Source organism: Neophocaena asiaeorientalis, unplaced genomic scaffold (assembly GCF_003031525.2).
Source record: "Neophocaena asiaeorientalis asiaeorientalis breed wild unplaced genomic scaffold, Neophocaena_asiaeorientalis_V1.1 scaffold408, whole genome shotgun sequence".
In the NCBI taxonomy this organism is placed as follows: Eukaryota; Metazoa; Chordata; class Mammalia; order Artiodactyla; family Phocoenidae; genus Neophocaena; species Neophocaena asiaeorientalis.
Genome location: NW_020174918.1, coordinates 1293231 through 1310987, shown reverse-complemented (window position 1 = coordinate 1310987; position 17757 = coordinate 1293231).

Sequence of the window (17757 nt, the reverse complement as noted above, 5' to 3'; positions counted from 1 at the left end):
AGTTATGTATATATATATATATATAATATACATAATTTTCTTGCTTTTTTGGCTTTCTTAATGTGCTCAAATTGCGCAAGTCAGAAGATTATATTCAAGGATCCTGTGTGAAGTTTCTAAAGAGTTCTCAAAGCTGATGAGCATTAAGAAATCATAAATAGTGGCAAATCTCTGGGAAAAGCAGTAAAAGCAAAATCTCTCAACAGTAAAGCACAACATTATATTAGACTATCTTCTGAAAGAGGGTATTAAAAAGATGCTATAAAGAAATATCTTTATAGATAAAATTAAGCCACTTTGAGCTGAATGTGTCCAATAGGTTGTCTTCCTAATGTCTTGAATTATTACACCTCAAGAGTTTTGATTTATGATGATGCCAAGTAGTAGGAAGACATATATCATCATATTGAAAAGCTCTAGTCCAGATGTTGACAAGAGCAGCATATTGATTAATTAGTTTATTGAGAATATTGGGTGTGATATGATATGGCAAGTGCTGAAATTAGGACAAAGACCTGTGTTCCATTCTGACGCATAGAACTAACTCACCAGTGAGGTATTTCAGAAGACAAATATCCTGAATTTATAGGCAGGGTTAACAAATAAATTAACTGTAGGTCCTTGCTAATAACATGGGGAAAAGCTAATACCTTTAAAGACAAAATGGATGTGAAGACATTTTTAAATTAAAGTTGAAATCCTTACCATACTATCCTTATATTAAGATCATTATGAAATTTGAAGATAAACTGAATACTCAAATAATAGTGGTAAAAGAATAAGCACCCCAAATTTCTCAACAGTAAAAATGCATCAATTTCTGCACCTGGGATGAAAAGCTATATAGCCCACTTATTGTGTGAGGAGATGGATTCCTAACTTGTCAAATGTGGAAGACAAAGCTAAGCGTGTTCACAGTCTCTCCTGTTGCTTTCTACCACCCTGTAGCTCAGCCAGTCTTACTTCATACTTACATCGAGAGGCAGCAGAGGGAACAAAGAGAAGAACTCAGTCATAGTGGAGGGGAAATTTTAACTTTAGAATAGACAGAATGTTTTCTGAAGCCAAATTCAGCCCAGTAAGCAGGTGGAATAAACAAATATATATTGGGGGTAATATAAAATATCTCCTGCTTTCTGAAAATTATATTTTCTACTAACCTACCACAGTGTCTAGAATTTCTCCAGTTAGAATTTATGTTTGTATATAATTCATGGCTTGGCTATAAAAATGAATCTCTTACAGATCCCCATTAAAAGGCAAATCACTGTAAAGAAATAACATGCTATCCCTTGGAACTGCACATGGATGTGCTTATTTAGGGAGATCTTGGAGAAAACAGTTGTAATGTAAGAAATTTTTGAGGAAAGGCAATTTAAAGAAGAAGGGAAATTGGCCCAAGAGAACAGGTGGGTAAAAAACAACACTGAGGGTCTAAAGGGAGGGAGTAGAAATCAGAACAAGGAAGTGGAAAAACTCTGAAGAAAAATGTTGTCTATATCATAATATGATGGCAGTACTTCCATTGTTCTCACACAGATCTTTCACATTTATTTGATATCTGAGTCACTAACTATACTCTGCTGGTTTACTCAATAAGAATTTATTGAACACCTACTGTTTTACAGCTTTCTTAAACTAAAAATTCTCAAAAGTTGACTTTATGGCAAGGAATTAGGAGCGGATAATTTACTTATGAGGTGATTCCAGGAACCACAGATAAAGTAGAGAATAATAGTGAGAATGGAAATACTATAAAAAACATACATTAATGTGCAAATTAACTGATGTTCAATGCTTTTAAGGACTTCTGAGAAACTGTCAATTGTACCTTTGAATCTTCCCTCAAGTGGCAGGGAAATTGGGCCATGTTTCTACCGATAACTTCTGCCCATGTAATTCCCTACCCTTCCGGATTATGCTTGCTAATGGTGAAGTAAGTGCCTGTAGTACCAAAGACCTCAAGCAAGAAAAAAAAAAAAAAAAAGAGTTGGCCAACTAAGAGTGCTGGGACTTGAGCTTTGCTTTAGAGAATCTTAAAGATGGAGTGGGTATCAACAGAAACCCTACATTTATAGTCTGGAAGAAATAGTGGGAAAATAGTCATAACAAAAGCTCAAACAGATAAAATATAGACTGAAAATTCAAGTGTATAGAGAATAGAGAGGAAGACGTTAATTAAAACAGTGATTAAATTAAAGATGGATTCCTGAAAGAGGTTAGAATTTTACCAACTCTGAAAAGTTTTAACATGAATTATCAGAGCCTTGGTTGAGTGGTGGAGGTAGAGTGATGAGATCAATGTACTTATCTAGTATATTCACACTAATTTGGAAAATAGAGGAGAATTTTGTGGATGGTATAACCTTTATAATTGTCCTATGCTGGAGTATGAAACCAAACAAACAGCCAAATCCAAATTAACAAGATTACAAAGTTCCAGAACTGAAAAGAACCATATATACAAACATATAGTCTAAATTTTTATTATTGAGTGTTTTTGGTTTTTGCTGTACTTTACAGAAAACCAGGTATTATGTAAAGGTTTTCTAAATTCAAAATCAGAAAAGCTTGAGACCATCAGTCTGTATGTTCTAACAAGGTTCTGAATGACTCAGTGTGAATTTTTCTTTGGAAATGTTCAATAAAGGTCACTTTATTGAAATGTGATCTGGAGCTCTGAACATATTTTTCTTCTCCTAATAATATGCATGCTATATATTTATATATATTTAAAGCAGACAATTTTCTGGAAAATATTTTCTCCTTATTTTTTTTTTTAGTAACCTGTATGAAAATGAGAAAACATGCAAATATTTTCACTTTATGCACTAATTTATGAAAAATTTTTATAATTGCCTATACTTCAACTTGCCCTGTTGTACAGCACTCCACTAAGCATTACCAAGTTTAGCTTTAAGGGACCTAAATACAGGTGTTCAATATTTAAAATGAAGTATTTTTCTCCAACACTCCAGACAATATTATTATTTTTATTCTTGTTAGATAGATTGTAAGAACTAGGAGGGTTTTAATTATAACTAGTGTGAAAAACTTTGGAGTAGGAATAACATTTTAGAAAAACAATCTACCCCATACCAGTCTAAACCAAGGTATACAACTTATTCATTTGCATAGCATTAATTGAGATCTACTATAAGTCAGATTCAAGGCAATAGCCCAGAATTTTAATTTTTATCTTAGGATAAAAACAAATAAGGATAGTTTTAATACATATGATAGATACAATGTACCACATGTACCATTTGTACTGTAGTATTACACAGTTTATTTGGGAAACTAGAGGACACTAACTCAGGCTGAGGTTTGGCTATGGGAAATGCCTGAACATTTCTAAGAGTCAAGACAAGTCAGAGTTGCACTTTATCTCAATATTGCTGGCATTTCTGATGATAAATTGAAGGCAACAAGTCTGGAGTCAGAGAAGAATATGGCATAGACAATGTACGTAAGAAATGATAAGAATGAGGGCATGAGGATGAGTGAAGTGGATCACAGAAACTACTTAAGAGAAAAACTGAGCAGGACTTGATGACATATTGTGACATAAGCAGATTTAGGATAAAGGTCACAGCCAAGCATGAGTTTAAATGGTATGTATGTGTGACAGGGGTGGATGTTGATGTATACAACTATGATAAAAAAAAGCACATCCCTGATGAGTGTCTTTCAGAGTCATTATTATACGTTTGACATTAATTTTGTATTTAGATGTTCACATAAAAATATTCAGTTAGAACTTTGTAATTGCCCCATCCTGGAGCAACCAACCCTACCAACTATATACATACATATGTATATATAAACATATACATATATATGTGTGTATATATGTGTATACATATGTTTATATATATATGTATGAGTGTTTATATATTTATACATATATATGTATGTGTATATATACATAAACACACATACATATATATGTATATATATAAACGTACATGTATATATGTATATATATAAGCACACACATATATATGTATACAAATATAAACATATACGTATATATGTGTATATATATAAACACATACGTATATATAAATATAAACCTATACATATATATGTGTATATATAAACACATACATATATATGTATATAAACAAAAACATATATATGTATATATAAATGTACATATATATGTGTATATATATAAACACATATATATGTATATATATAAACACATACATATATGTGTATATAAATACACACATATATATGTGTATATATATAAACATATACATATATATGTGCATATATATAAAAACACATATATATGTGTATATATAAACACATACATATATGTATATATATATAAACACATATATATATACACATACATATATATGTATATATAAACACATACATATATATATATATATATACATATATAAATGGACTTAGATTCATAAGCATAGATAAGTTATAGAACAAGTGTCCGCTCTTCAACCTACAGACAATCAGACTCCAGAAACCTTAGTGTAACCATAATTTTCTCTATGTCATTAAATAATTTCCCCCTACCAGGGAAGGAAGTCATAGAATTCATAAGTTTATGGATTCATCTGTGATCAGTTTTTTCTCTCATCCCTTACATCTAATCCATCAACAAATCTAACTGACCCTACTTCCATATATATGTGCCAAGCTTTCTCTCCATCTCCATTTTCACACATTTATACATTCCCATGTCTTTTTATCTATTACAGTAAATACTGTATTTTCTTAGGTTAATAGCCACGAACAACCCAAATGTCCATTGACTGATGAAAGAACAAACAAAATGTATACAATGGAATACTTGTCACCAAATTTTTTGTTGTTGGAATAAAGTACTGATACATGCTACCACATGGATACAGCTTGAAAACATTATACTATATGTGTAAGAAGCCAGTCACAATGACCACATATTGTATGATTTCATTTATATAAAATATCAAAAATCCACAGAAGTAGATAGAAAAATTAGTGAGGGGCTTAGAGATGAGGAGAGGGGAAGCAGGATGGAGAGTGAGTACTTACTAATCAGTACAGGGTTTCTTTTGGGGGTGATGAAATGTTCTAGAATTAGAAAATAGTGATGGTTGCACAACTTTGTGAATATACTAAAAAAACATAATTTTTTGCACTTTAAGATGGTGAACTTTATGGCATATGAATTATATCTCAATAGGAAATCTAATATAAGGTTTCTTAATTTTGGGGGGAGGGTGATGAAAACCTTTGCTAGGGTTACAGCAATTAAAAAAGACAAGCAGTAATATTTATATGGCAAAATTTGAAAGAAGGAATGAAACAACTTGGTGACAAATTGAAAATATAGCAAGGGAAGGAGACCAGCTAGGACCATTGCCTTACTGGAATGAAGTAATTTGCAAAAGTAATCCAGTTGTGTGAGAAGAAGATTAATTTACTTTTGAATATGGTGAGATTTGCACAAATATGATTTTTTACATGGAGATGCCTTTAGGCAATTGAACATATGGGACAAAAGTGCAAGCTGCTGGAGACACAAAATGAGAGTCATCAACTTCGAGAAGGCACTAGGAGGCATGGGGAAATGTGGAAAGAAGGACAGAAAACTGAGGGCTGAAATTCTTCCAAGAGTATCCTTCACTTAGGGGATGATCTTTCAAAGGGATCTTTGAAATGAGAAAGTGAAAAAGATGGCAGAAAAGTGTCTTACAGCATAGGCTAGGAGAGAAAAGTTGCAAGAAGGAATGAGATGCATTCTAAGGAGATTTCAGAGTGTCTGGGTGAGGGAAAACGAAGTGAAGCAAACTGTTGGACTATTTCATTAAGTTATACACACTGAAGGGTAATTAAGAACATATCTAATTAGGATCAAGAGGAGGTGGGGAAGGTTTTAAACTGATCTGAGGTTGGCACTTTTAGATGAATGAGGATAATTTAATTTTATATATTAGAGGCACTATATATGGCCATCAAAAAAGCAAGAGAAAGGGGAAAGTCACGAAGCTTAGAACATGAAGTGCCTAGGACACCAGGCTGGGAAAAAAAAAAAAAAGAGAGAGAATGTACATGGAAACAAGAGAGAGGCAGAAAAGTGGCATGATTCAATCCATTCTTAAAACTTGAGTTTAAGAAAGATATAGTGACTGTATTTGAGACTTTCTAGAGACTAGAGCTTGGAAAGAGTAACAGGTGTGGAATAGAGATGAAAGTAGTACATTCAAGTAGCAAGGTAGGCATGGGTGCACTGTTTGGCAATGTACACCGTAAGAGCAAAGTCTCTTATGCAACAGACTCACTCAAGTGCAGAAGTAGATGTGATATAATTATCTGTCTTCATATATTACAAATATTGTTGGCTACTTAGAACACTAAGCTTACAGAAGATATTTTGTGGATTTCTGCCTCCCTGATGTTAATGATGTGTGAATGCTATTGACAGTCCATTTTTTCCTACTTTCCTGCTACCCAACTGCCTGACATGAAAAGACAGTCTGTCAAAAAGTGAAAATGATTTTATATTTACAAGGCAAAGGAACCTTTAAATGACCTTAGAGGTTTACATGAGGTAGTCACAACTCCAGGATGATCAGTAAGCTTGCTGTTGACAGATACCACTTGATGGACTGGAAATCAATTTGATCAGATGTTGTTATGGATTATAGTGGCCTTGACTAATTACAAAAGATTGTCTTCCTAGATCCCACAGTTTTCAGAGCTTACTTTGAGCAGATGTACACAGGATTAAGCTGCAGGCTTGACAGTTTTCCCTAATTATCTGTTGCAAGGGCAACTCTTGGATTGTCTTGACACTTATGTCAAAAACAGGCTGAACTTTTATTTCTTAGGGTACAGGCTTTTTTTGTCAGAGTCATTTATATTTAGGTGATGAGGCTAATCACATCATCGTCATTTACCTGGACTTAGAAAAATGGAAGAGACTTCAAATATGAAGAAATGGATATAAAGTTTTTAAAAAATGTACCTAAAGCAGATGTGATCATTGACATGAAGGAAAATAAAATAAATATTGTGTAGATTCAATCATTCAGATATGACTAGAAAACATGTGTTCATTACATGAATTTATTTTTAAAGGAGGTTAAAAGAAGAGAAAAAGTAAAATATATTGTATTATATGTTATAATCAACAACACTCTTTACCAGGCCTAATTATAAGCAGGTCTTACAAAAATTTATGTTCAACATCAAGAGACTAAATTGTGTCATCCTTAGGAAGATTTTGACCAATGTATAGTTGAAGTAAGTGTTTTGCTTTGTACAGGATAACAACTTAAAAAGAGAAATAATTCCTTGGAATATATATTAACATATCTGTTAACTTAAGATGATATTGCACCTAAGTGAAAATAAAATCCAGATATCACTGCCTGTGAAGAACAAGTGTTTGTGGAGAGAGAGTTAACCTGATCATGGATAAGACAGCCTGCATAGAGACGGTGGTATGTGGAAACAGTAAGTTAGAGAGAAGAGAGAAGGGAAAGTGGGGGAGGATAGCAAAGAATCCTTATCTTGGATGTGTGAATGAGGTCTGGGGCTTGGGAGAACAGGGTTTTATACTGGGGCTGAAGAAATTGAAATCACAAAGATTTATGTGACATCAATTCAAATGTTTTTGCTGGACACTATGAGTGGCAAGATATATCCTTGAGTGGGGAAGAAAATCCTCCTTGTTTGTCCTGTCCAGAACCCAGTTTACACCTGGCAACATGAGGGGTTTGGATTTCTATGTGAATCCCTGGGAGCAATTGCTGGGTAAGATGGAAAATGAAGGAAACAGGAATAATGTTTGAACAAGGAACATTATCCATAATGACAGACGCTTTTTATAATATGGATTTAGAGGTAAACTTGGCTTGATGTGACACAGTGACTTTTTGGAAGGTTAAAAGCTTATTCTAACATTCATTCAACAAATATTTACAGTGCATGCTTTGTGAACTCTTGAGTTAGGTATTGGGGATTCATCAGTGAAAAATTAAACTGACAAAAAACCCATAATCCTGTGAAATTTGAGATATTGTGACCCTTTTTGTGCTAACAACCTTGTGAAGTCTGAATAATATTAGGTTGCATTAACAAAATGTTAAAAAAAACATAAATTATATTATTACTTGATTGATTAAAGAACTTAACCTACACTTCATTTCAAAAACATCAGTTCTGAAGAATTTACTCATTGAAGAAACTTATGTGATCTTTTCAACTTCTTATCTAATTTTAAGGTTTTATAATTTTTGTTCAGTTAATTACTTCTGGAATTAGAAAGAGTTACAACTGAGACCAGTTAGAGTAGGAAAAAACCTCAAAATATTTAAAAAATTACATGTTATAAGATTAGCTTACTTAGAAGGGACAGTAGTTTCACTGAGCCATTTTGGGTTGTTCCTTCAGATGCTAGACCATAAAAACAGATGACGTGTAGAAGAAACTACAACCAGTGGCCTGTAAAATGGCTGTAATCCCATCTAACAACAAGAACAATTATACTCCAAACTTATAACACTAGACCTATCAAGTTATAATTTGTATATACTATTTTAGAATCTGCATCATTTAACCTCATTCACAAAGGTGTTAGGAAGATTAACTAACTAGATAATTTCACAGAGTGCTTAGATAATAAAAGGTAAAGGGATAAATGCTGAAGATTATTGCTTTAGACCCTCTGCCAATGCTAAGAGACCAAAGTTAATCTTTTGTTTCATTTTCCACTGTCTAGGTAACTCAAGTTCCTTAGTTCCAAGAATGGGAGTGGTGTGAGGAGGGAAGTTTCCCTCCAAGAGTAAGAGAACATAGATTCACATCCCAAGGGGAGTCAAAGTCATGGGCTTTATCAGAGCATTTCTCCACTTAAAAAATGTTGGAAAACAATTTTTCATGTGTGTCTTGTGCTTTTCATTTCTTGCAAGCAGAGACACTGATTACCTTTGCTTTGAATTATCTTTACAAGGATGTTTATATACTCAACAGCCTTGGAAAATAGAGATTTTGTCTCCCTCAAGAGCCAAGGGCAGGTTTGCTTGTAACCTTAGGGCATAAAAATAGAGCTACTTCTAGAACAAAGGGTAGGCATGTTTATTGCCCATTTTAAAAGATTTGGATACTGTGTAATGTAACTGTCCTGTAATGTAACTCATCTGGATATCTTTGTTTCAGAGGGCTCTCTGTGTCATGCATTGGGAATTGAGGCTTAGGGAACTGGTGCAAGAAAATGCTAGTAATCTGACTGCTGCTATTGCCCTAAGTAACATAGTCCTTTGTCTCTGACTGACCCAGGAGGCTCATGTCTTCTGCTAATATCCATGACATTGTGGCAGGCTAAATTGTTAGCCTGATAGTAGGATAAAATCTCAAACCCTTGACAGTTCTTGAGAAATACATATATTTCTTATATATACATATATATGTGTCTTAATTTTTAAAAAGTAGCCTGTGTTGGAAAGTGTTTGAAAGGATTTAAGATTTACTCTCAACATTGTCCTTAGACCCCTGTAAAGAAGTAATCTAATCATAAGTCAGGGAAAGTAATTTTAGAAATTGAGCAAAACAACATGTAGCCATGAAACATGATTCCATTTGATGTGGAGGATTAGCTCATCAACTCTGGTTCAGTCACACTTTCCTCCTGCCATTCCATTCATTTTTCTTCTCAAACCTGCACAGTTACTCACTGAATGATTGCCACCATGACCCATTCCTCTTTCACCCTAAAGCTGAAAGACTGTGCTTCCCAATGTTCACTGTCTCCTGATTTATGACTCTGCAACACTTCACTGAGTGAGGGTTTGTGAAAATTTATGTCATTACACAAATTATACAAATTACCATTAACTGATGTAATGTACTATAAAGAAACTGGAAGCATGAATAAAAATTTTGTATTTCCCTTCTACATGTTTGTAATATTTTATCACTTAACTTTTCAATTCAACTAATAGAAATATATACCCTTAGAAGAAATAGCATTTTGTTTACCACATCCATCTTATCTCCCCTTATTTTTAATTATTTAGTTACTTTTCCTTGTTAAAGTACCTCTTTTTAATTAAGGATTTAAAAAAAATAATAATGAAAACCTTTGAATTACAAAATAAGCCACTATATCTAAAGTTAGAATAGGAAGAATTAAAAGTCAAATGCCATATTAAAAAAAAATTATTCAGGGTGATTGGGGATTGACTGAAAAAAAGATCAAGTAATTAAGGAAATCAGGCTGTGTAGAACCTTATCTGAGTGATGGTATGAGTATATCTAAAGCTCAAAGTCAGATTTTCCTCATTTCCATTTCCCCCTTCCTCCTTGGATGAGTCCTAACTGTTGACTTCCAGGAAAGACATGTGAATATGGATTCTGGTCTACCTGTTTCATGTTTACTGATTACAGAAATAATTTGGAGAGGTAATCCAATTGCAATGTCTGAAAATTGTCCAGGATCACCTTATGTAAACACAGCTGTTCTGTTGCTGCTAAGTAACGTAACGTTTAGATGGAGGTCAAAAAGAAGATGTAACCAGCCAATCGAACAAACCTCACTGAGTATCTACTTTACATTACAGGTCTATAAGTTGAGGATATTTAGGAGAAGAACACTGGAAATGGAAGAAAAGAAGAGAAAGGGCTTTTGGAGAAAATACAGAATACAGTAAGGGAAGAGAGAAAGTATCTTAATACATGATTGCTCTGCCTATGATTTCTTCCTCAACCAAACCAACTTGTCATCCCACACTTCATCCAACTTCACAATATGCTGACCTAGTCATACCCCTCCCACTTACATTTAAAGCATAATTTCTTCTGTCTAGAATCTCAGAACATTAATGCATCTAAAAGGAATAGAGAGAAAAGATGAAAAGACAACAGAACTTGGGAGTGATGAGGATCAACCTCACCATGCTGATTAAACTGTAGAATTTTGATCCTTAACTTTAATCTTCACTTCCTGTTACAAATGTAAACACAGCTACAGGACCTAGCAATACCAATATCATATATAGAAAAAAAAAGGTATATACATTAAATTTGGACCCCTATGTCTGACTGTCTTAAGGGACCCGTAATTTGGTTTTATGAACTGTCAGATGTTAATTTTGTTAAGATCCAAGAATTATTACTTAGTACCAAATGGTATCCTTAACAATCAAAAACACTGAAATGCTATGGAGTCTGAAAATTGTAAAGGTCAAAATGAAGCCTGAAACAGGTGTTTTGATGTTTCCACATAAGCCTTTGATTTCATTGGTGTTTATAGTGTTTTATGTTAATAGAAAATTTCCCTGATATTCCCAAAAGGGTTTCCAGAACTCAGTTGGTTTATATGTCTATTATTTCTAAGAGAAAACAGAGTTATTAACAGGATTTGGGCATTAATTGAAGTTCCTTTAAGTAATAGAATATAGATATAGACATGAAGCTTACCTTTTTTCTTCCTGGCAGTAAGTCCTGTCTTTCCTTACCACCACCCCCAATTTAAAGAGTGTAAGAGTGAACTGTAGGGCAAAAGGAGTTGATAGAAATGCACCTGACCATAGATACAGAATAAGAAAACATGGAAGTTAGTTTGAGAGAGAGATATCATATAAATCATACAAGATTTTGTTTTGCTTCTGTTTTTTTTTTTTTTTTTCTTCTTCTTCTTCAATTGTAGAGTTTTTTTACCTCAGCACTGTTGATACTTTGGACCTTATATTTCTTTACTGTGGGGCCTGTCTTATGTGTTGTAGGATTTTTATGAATATCTTTGTCTTCTATCCACTAATTGCCAGTAGAACCTCTGCCCAAGTTGTGAAAACTAAAGTTGTCTCTAGATATTGCCAAATGTCCCTTGGTAGTCAAAAACACCCCTAGTCTAAACACTGCTCCAGGGGACCCAAATAAGTCTATTCATTGCTATTGCAATCACGGTAATTTTGAAAAATTGATTGTGTGCCCTCGGTCAAGTTATTTTCCATTTTTGGGCTATGGTTTTCTCTTCTGTAAAATTAAGTGATCCAAAATCTTCTCTAACACTAGGACCAGAAGACTGTAAGGTCTCTCTTCCATAAAGGTTCTCTGAACATTTTCTGACGGCAGTCAGAAGATTCAGTGATTATTTTGTTATGAGCTACCTAGAACAGATGTAAAACTTGTACTGCGGAGCCTTCTCTTTTCTGGTATACTCAAGAAGGAAATAAATAGTGACAATGGTATTTGGATAGATGTGAACTACAACAATAATGACGTCTTAAATGTGAGAACATATAATTCATTCAGAATAACATATCAAGAATCACACAAATAAGAAGACATAAACTTGGAGGAGTCAGTGAGCCAGGGAAGGAGAGCTCTGCCAAATTCTACCCAAACCCCCTCACCTACTGCAAGCCATCCATAAAGTAAGAGGGCACATTTCATTGTATTACTTTATTGAGGGTCCTACATTCTCTAAAACATCAGTTAACTGTCTCTTGTGGATTAAAAAAGGTATAAACAAGACTATGATATTCAATTCAGAGATACAGGAGCTCCTCAGGCCCCTACCATATCCTGAAGGCCTGACTTAGTCACTATGAAAGACACGTAATAAGAAGAAAAATAGAATATAAGCTCTCTTATTAAGAAGCTTTAAATCCAGTTAAAGTGACAGGATTAACCCAAGGGATTCAATAACAAGTGATAATTAGATACTATATATTTAAGTACTAAATTGTACTTAAGCATCATAAGAGGGCTTCAGAAAGAAGAATGTGATATATTAGGTGAGACACAAAGCTTATTCAGCCCAGCATCTATGCTTGAAAAGAGCCCCAAAACATATGCTTGGATAACATCTGATTTTTTTTGCATTGTATTTAGTCATAAATAAAGATTAAATTCCTAAAACATTATATATGATATATATGTGATGGAAAGCTGCCTGACATATTTTTAAAGACGATGGATGTTGCAGCTTCTTATTTTCCCTGTATATGTTTTATTGAACTCCATTCTGACGGGTTGTGGGGATCTGGCTTAGGGTCCAGAAGGACAGAAAGAGGAAGAACCTGCAAAGGTAAAAGTCACTGGGGGGAAATGAGTTACATGAAATGTTTCTTCTTAGATTTCTCTGTATTTCACATGACAGCATCTACTAGTGATCAAAATTGCCAATTGGAGAAGGCTCATCTTATCTTGTTTCTTCCTTATTAACACAGAGTATTAGCTTTTGCTAACCATAAAAACACAAAAGTTGGCTTCCAATTCATCTTAATAACTAGGATACCTACTTTGTAAACCTAATATTTTTACTTTTCATCCCTTTTGCAAAGAGGTTTTGATTAACTGAAGCCACATAATGCCAAGCTTTGATGTCAAACACTGTGTCCCTCCTGGTATAAAGGAATCATCAATTTGGAAATTCCTTTTGAAACTACTAGTAGTGTCTTTGGACTTTTGTGTCTATGGAATATCTCAGCCAAAGTGGGTTACAGCAGCTAATATATCTCATTAGGTAACTTTAAAGATGAATCATTCTCCCACATACAACCCAAAACATGTTGCCTCCTGCTTGTTTAAATGGTTTTAATGTTCATCACAATGAAGTGGACTAAGTGTAAAAGTAATGTTACTTGAACCAAAGGGATATACTTGTATACTAAAGCAATTAAAAATAAATTAAGCAGACTTGGAACATACACTCTTCCACTGAATGTAATTTGGTGATGTTACATCTATAGATCCTGCTTCTGCTCTTGCTTTGTTCAATTGCTCTGATACTTAATAAAGGCATGATTTGGACAAATCACATCATATACATGAACTCTGTCTTTTCATTTTAAAATGGGAGGGTTAAACTAAATAATCACTGTGACCTCCTCAACTCTAAGAATTTGTAAGTGTAATTTTAACCTCTATATTTTATCAATCTTGTATGCATTAATATAAATAGTAATCTTACCATTTCACATGCAATGTTTGTAATGTTAATTTAGTTTTGGAACATTTATTCTTTGTAACGATTATAATCATTATTTCTATGAACATCTTACTTTCTCAGCAAAATGTTAAGTATTTTAAGGATAGGTTTAATATTATGTACTGTTTAATTTTTTTCAGTGCCATGATTGATGATTCATAGATATCTCAATTGCATTTGACTTATTAGTACACTTGACTCCATGATAGGTTGTCTCCAGGTCCAGGGAATGGAAGAAAGGAACCAACATTTATTTAGCACTTACTGGGCCAGGCACACCTGTAAGGTAAAAAACATGTTCCCATTTTATAGGGAAGGAAACTTAAGGGAGTAAAATGTGGTAGACCTAGAATTTACCCCCTAAATGTCTGATTCCAGCAGCTATAGATTTTTTCTATTAAACACAGTATTAATTTTTTTTCAGAAATAATATTTCTTGACTTTAAATTTTGCCTAGGTCACTTTCTTTTGTCAGTTTGAGTCCAGTGCCATGGCTATCTATAAAATTAATATGCCACTGCCTTCTTCTTCTTTTACACACATGGATATATTCATAAGTGTACACTCACACATTCACCAGAACACTCACCAGAAACAGATAGAATTTACCTCTTAGGAAAAGAAGGAGGAAATGAAGAGAGTCAGTCATTTCACCTGATCTGCCTCTCAATCTCTCTTCAGTTTATTTATCTTTTTATTTTTCTGATAATAGAAGCGATTTGAATCATTACTAAATAAGAAAACTCATACCATAAAAACAAAACAAGACTGAACAATGTTTATTAATGATAACCGACTAGCCCTTTAAAGTCTACAGAGGACACTTGAGAACTAGCCTGACTAGCCCTTTAAAGTCTACAGAGGACACTTGAGAACTCTTAAGCTGAAGAGCACAGGGGAGGAGTTAAACATCTTAATTAAATGTGCTAATTTAAACATCTTTCCAATTGAAGAAAGAAGTAAGGCCAAGACCTTTCTGGAACAATTGGGAATGGAATTGTGAACCTGAAGTTTACAGCTTGCTATGATACAGGTAGCTGCTTAGGTATTGATCAACACAATCATGAAGGCAACCAACATCATGGGGTGGGGAAAAAAATAATTTATGATGAATCTGTCCATCTCTCTCTCTCCCTTTCTCTAGTGATGTGGTCCTTTCACTGGTGAAATCCCCTAGGTACTGACACCATAAGCTATTTTATTGTGACCCTCAAATTGTTCTCATGTTTTACTGATGTATCCAGTTTCTTTCTCATTTCCACCAGCAGATACATCTGGCCAGGGATTTTCATATCCCACTGTGAAAATAACCCTTTGATTCAATTCTTAGATTCCCTAGCCTGCTACTTAGAGCAGTCACAGAATTATATGAGATTTCTAATGCAAATTTGCTTTGCAAATAAACAAGAGGGCAGGCAGAAATATACTGGAATTGTGAGCTTCCAAAACTTTGGACAAAACTGTTCTTGGCTCTTAATTGCACATAAACTCTATCCCATCAATTATATTTAAATTTTGATTCAAAGTCTATTCTTGCTTATTTATCTACTTTTGATAATGTTGAAACTTAAGTACTGACCATGTATTTAAGAGTTTTCTCCTAGAATACATGCTGGTCTTTATATCTGGATCTAGTTTAATTTCATGCACTAATAAGACATGTAATACTAAGTAATTTATCTTATGGGTGTCAATTATTTTATCCATAAAATAAGTTCATTGAAGTGCATGCCCCTTCTCCTTTTATCTCAAAAATGCTAAGGATTACCACCCATTCATTTGTTTATTCATTCATTCTTGGTTATTATTAATTATTAGTTATCGAGGATTTTTTTCTTCACTCTTTGTATACTTTTGCATAAACTGAGTATTTGCCTTGGCCTTGTAAGACAATTTTGAAGAAGGAGGTGTTCACACCATTGAGAATTTACTGCTTAGTAATATAGAGAAAAGAAAAGGAAAGAGAGTAAAATAAACATGCCAGAATCAATAAGCATATCCCTCCAAAATTTTGATTTCAAGCTTTCTTGATTACCTTTAACCTCAGAGATACCTCAAATCCACTTACCCATACAAAATCCCAGGTTCTCAGTTCCTTGACCTCCTCACTTCCAATGAGCTTTCCATCCATATCACATGAGCCGTTCAGTTCTGTGGTTATAATCCTGACCTTACCATCACCTCTGAAATATTAAATCCTATTATCTTACAATCACCTCTCTCATCCCAGATTATTTACTCTAGTCCTCTGCACACAGTCAGTTGACTTTGCAACTTTTCTACTCCCAGTCATCCCAATCATATCTTTGTCTCCATTTTTAAGCTATGTAGGCTTTGTTCTTCAGTAATATAAACACACACATGTAAATACCCTTTGCACTCCTGTCCTCTGCCTTATAAATGCTCCTTGAGAAGTCTAATCCTTTTTAAGTCTAACTAACTGCTTACTCTATGTGTATATCTGAAAAGCTGAATATGGTTATAGGAGAACACACAACTCTGTTGACCAATTTCACTTTGAATTTATCAACATGTCAAGATAGTCTCACTGTACCTTCCTAGTAAATTTCTTTCTTATTTTAGAAAACTACTATTTTATACACACTACTTTCCTCTCAAATATCTAAAGTCCCTTCTTCAGTCAATCACTCACAACTCATGACATCATCTCATTTTTTATTAAGAAAATAAAAAAAAAAGAAAAATGACCTATCTATCCATCAAGTGGTCCATCACTTTACATACATCTCTGCCCAAATTACTTTGCCTTCTTCTGCATTAAAATGAAGCTAACTTTTCCAGATGGGCCATGAATTCTTGTCACCTTCCTAGTACTCAAGACCAAACATTGACTACAATTCTCCCCTCACCCACCTCTCTGACATCATCAGGTCTTCCCTTAAAACAGGATATTTTCCTTAATTATAAAAACATGCCTTAATATAATGTTTTGTAGAATCCTCCTTTGATCTCATTCTTTTTCTATCCTTCACCTCATTTTTTTGCTTCTTCTAAGAGTGGAACTAATAAAATATTTGCTCTATTCACAGTCTCCAGTTTCTCACTTCACATTCTCTCTCCAATCACTATTATTCCATTTAAATTTCGACTTCTCTACAAATAGCTCTTAGCAATGTCACAAATGATCTCCCTCTTTGTCGTGGTCCAAACGCGGGTTGGAAAAGAATTTCCAGACACAAGGCAGAATGTAAAGGAGATAGAATTTATTAGAGGGAAGGGTTGCTGCCAGAACTGTGGGTGGACTTCCTAGTAGTCTGGAAGAGTCAAGCCAGAACATGTGCCATAGATCAGTTTTTATAGCTAGAAAACAAAGGAATGGTCCTGGGTGAAAATTTTGTTTAATGATTGGTCAAGGCACATATACCTTCTTTCTATAGGGTGGGAGTGGGACAGGCCAGATGCCTTTCCTTATTTGGGACAGGTCCCATTGCCCAGGTGGAAGTTGCCCAAGTGGGCTCAGGAATTTTGTAACTACCGCAACATGGTGGGGAGTGTGATTAAGAGTCTGGTAGGGCGTGTAACAGTGAAACTTTTCCAGGCAGGCTCGTCCTTTGTCCTTGAAGCACCATTGTTCTTGAAGGACCACACTCTTGACATTTCTGAGTGGTAATCTTCTATTCTCATCAAGATGACTTTGTATCCATATTTGACACAGCTGACCACTCCCTCTTTCTAGAATACATTTTTCCATAAGTTTTTCTATTCTGTTTTTTTTCTTATGTCTCCATTCTTTTTCAACATTTCTTATCAACCTCCATTTCTGCATCCTCTTTTGCTCAACA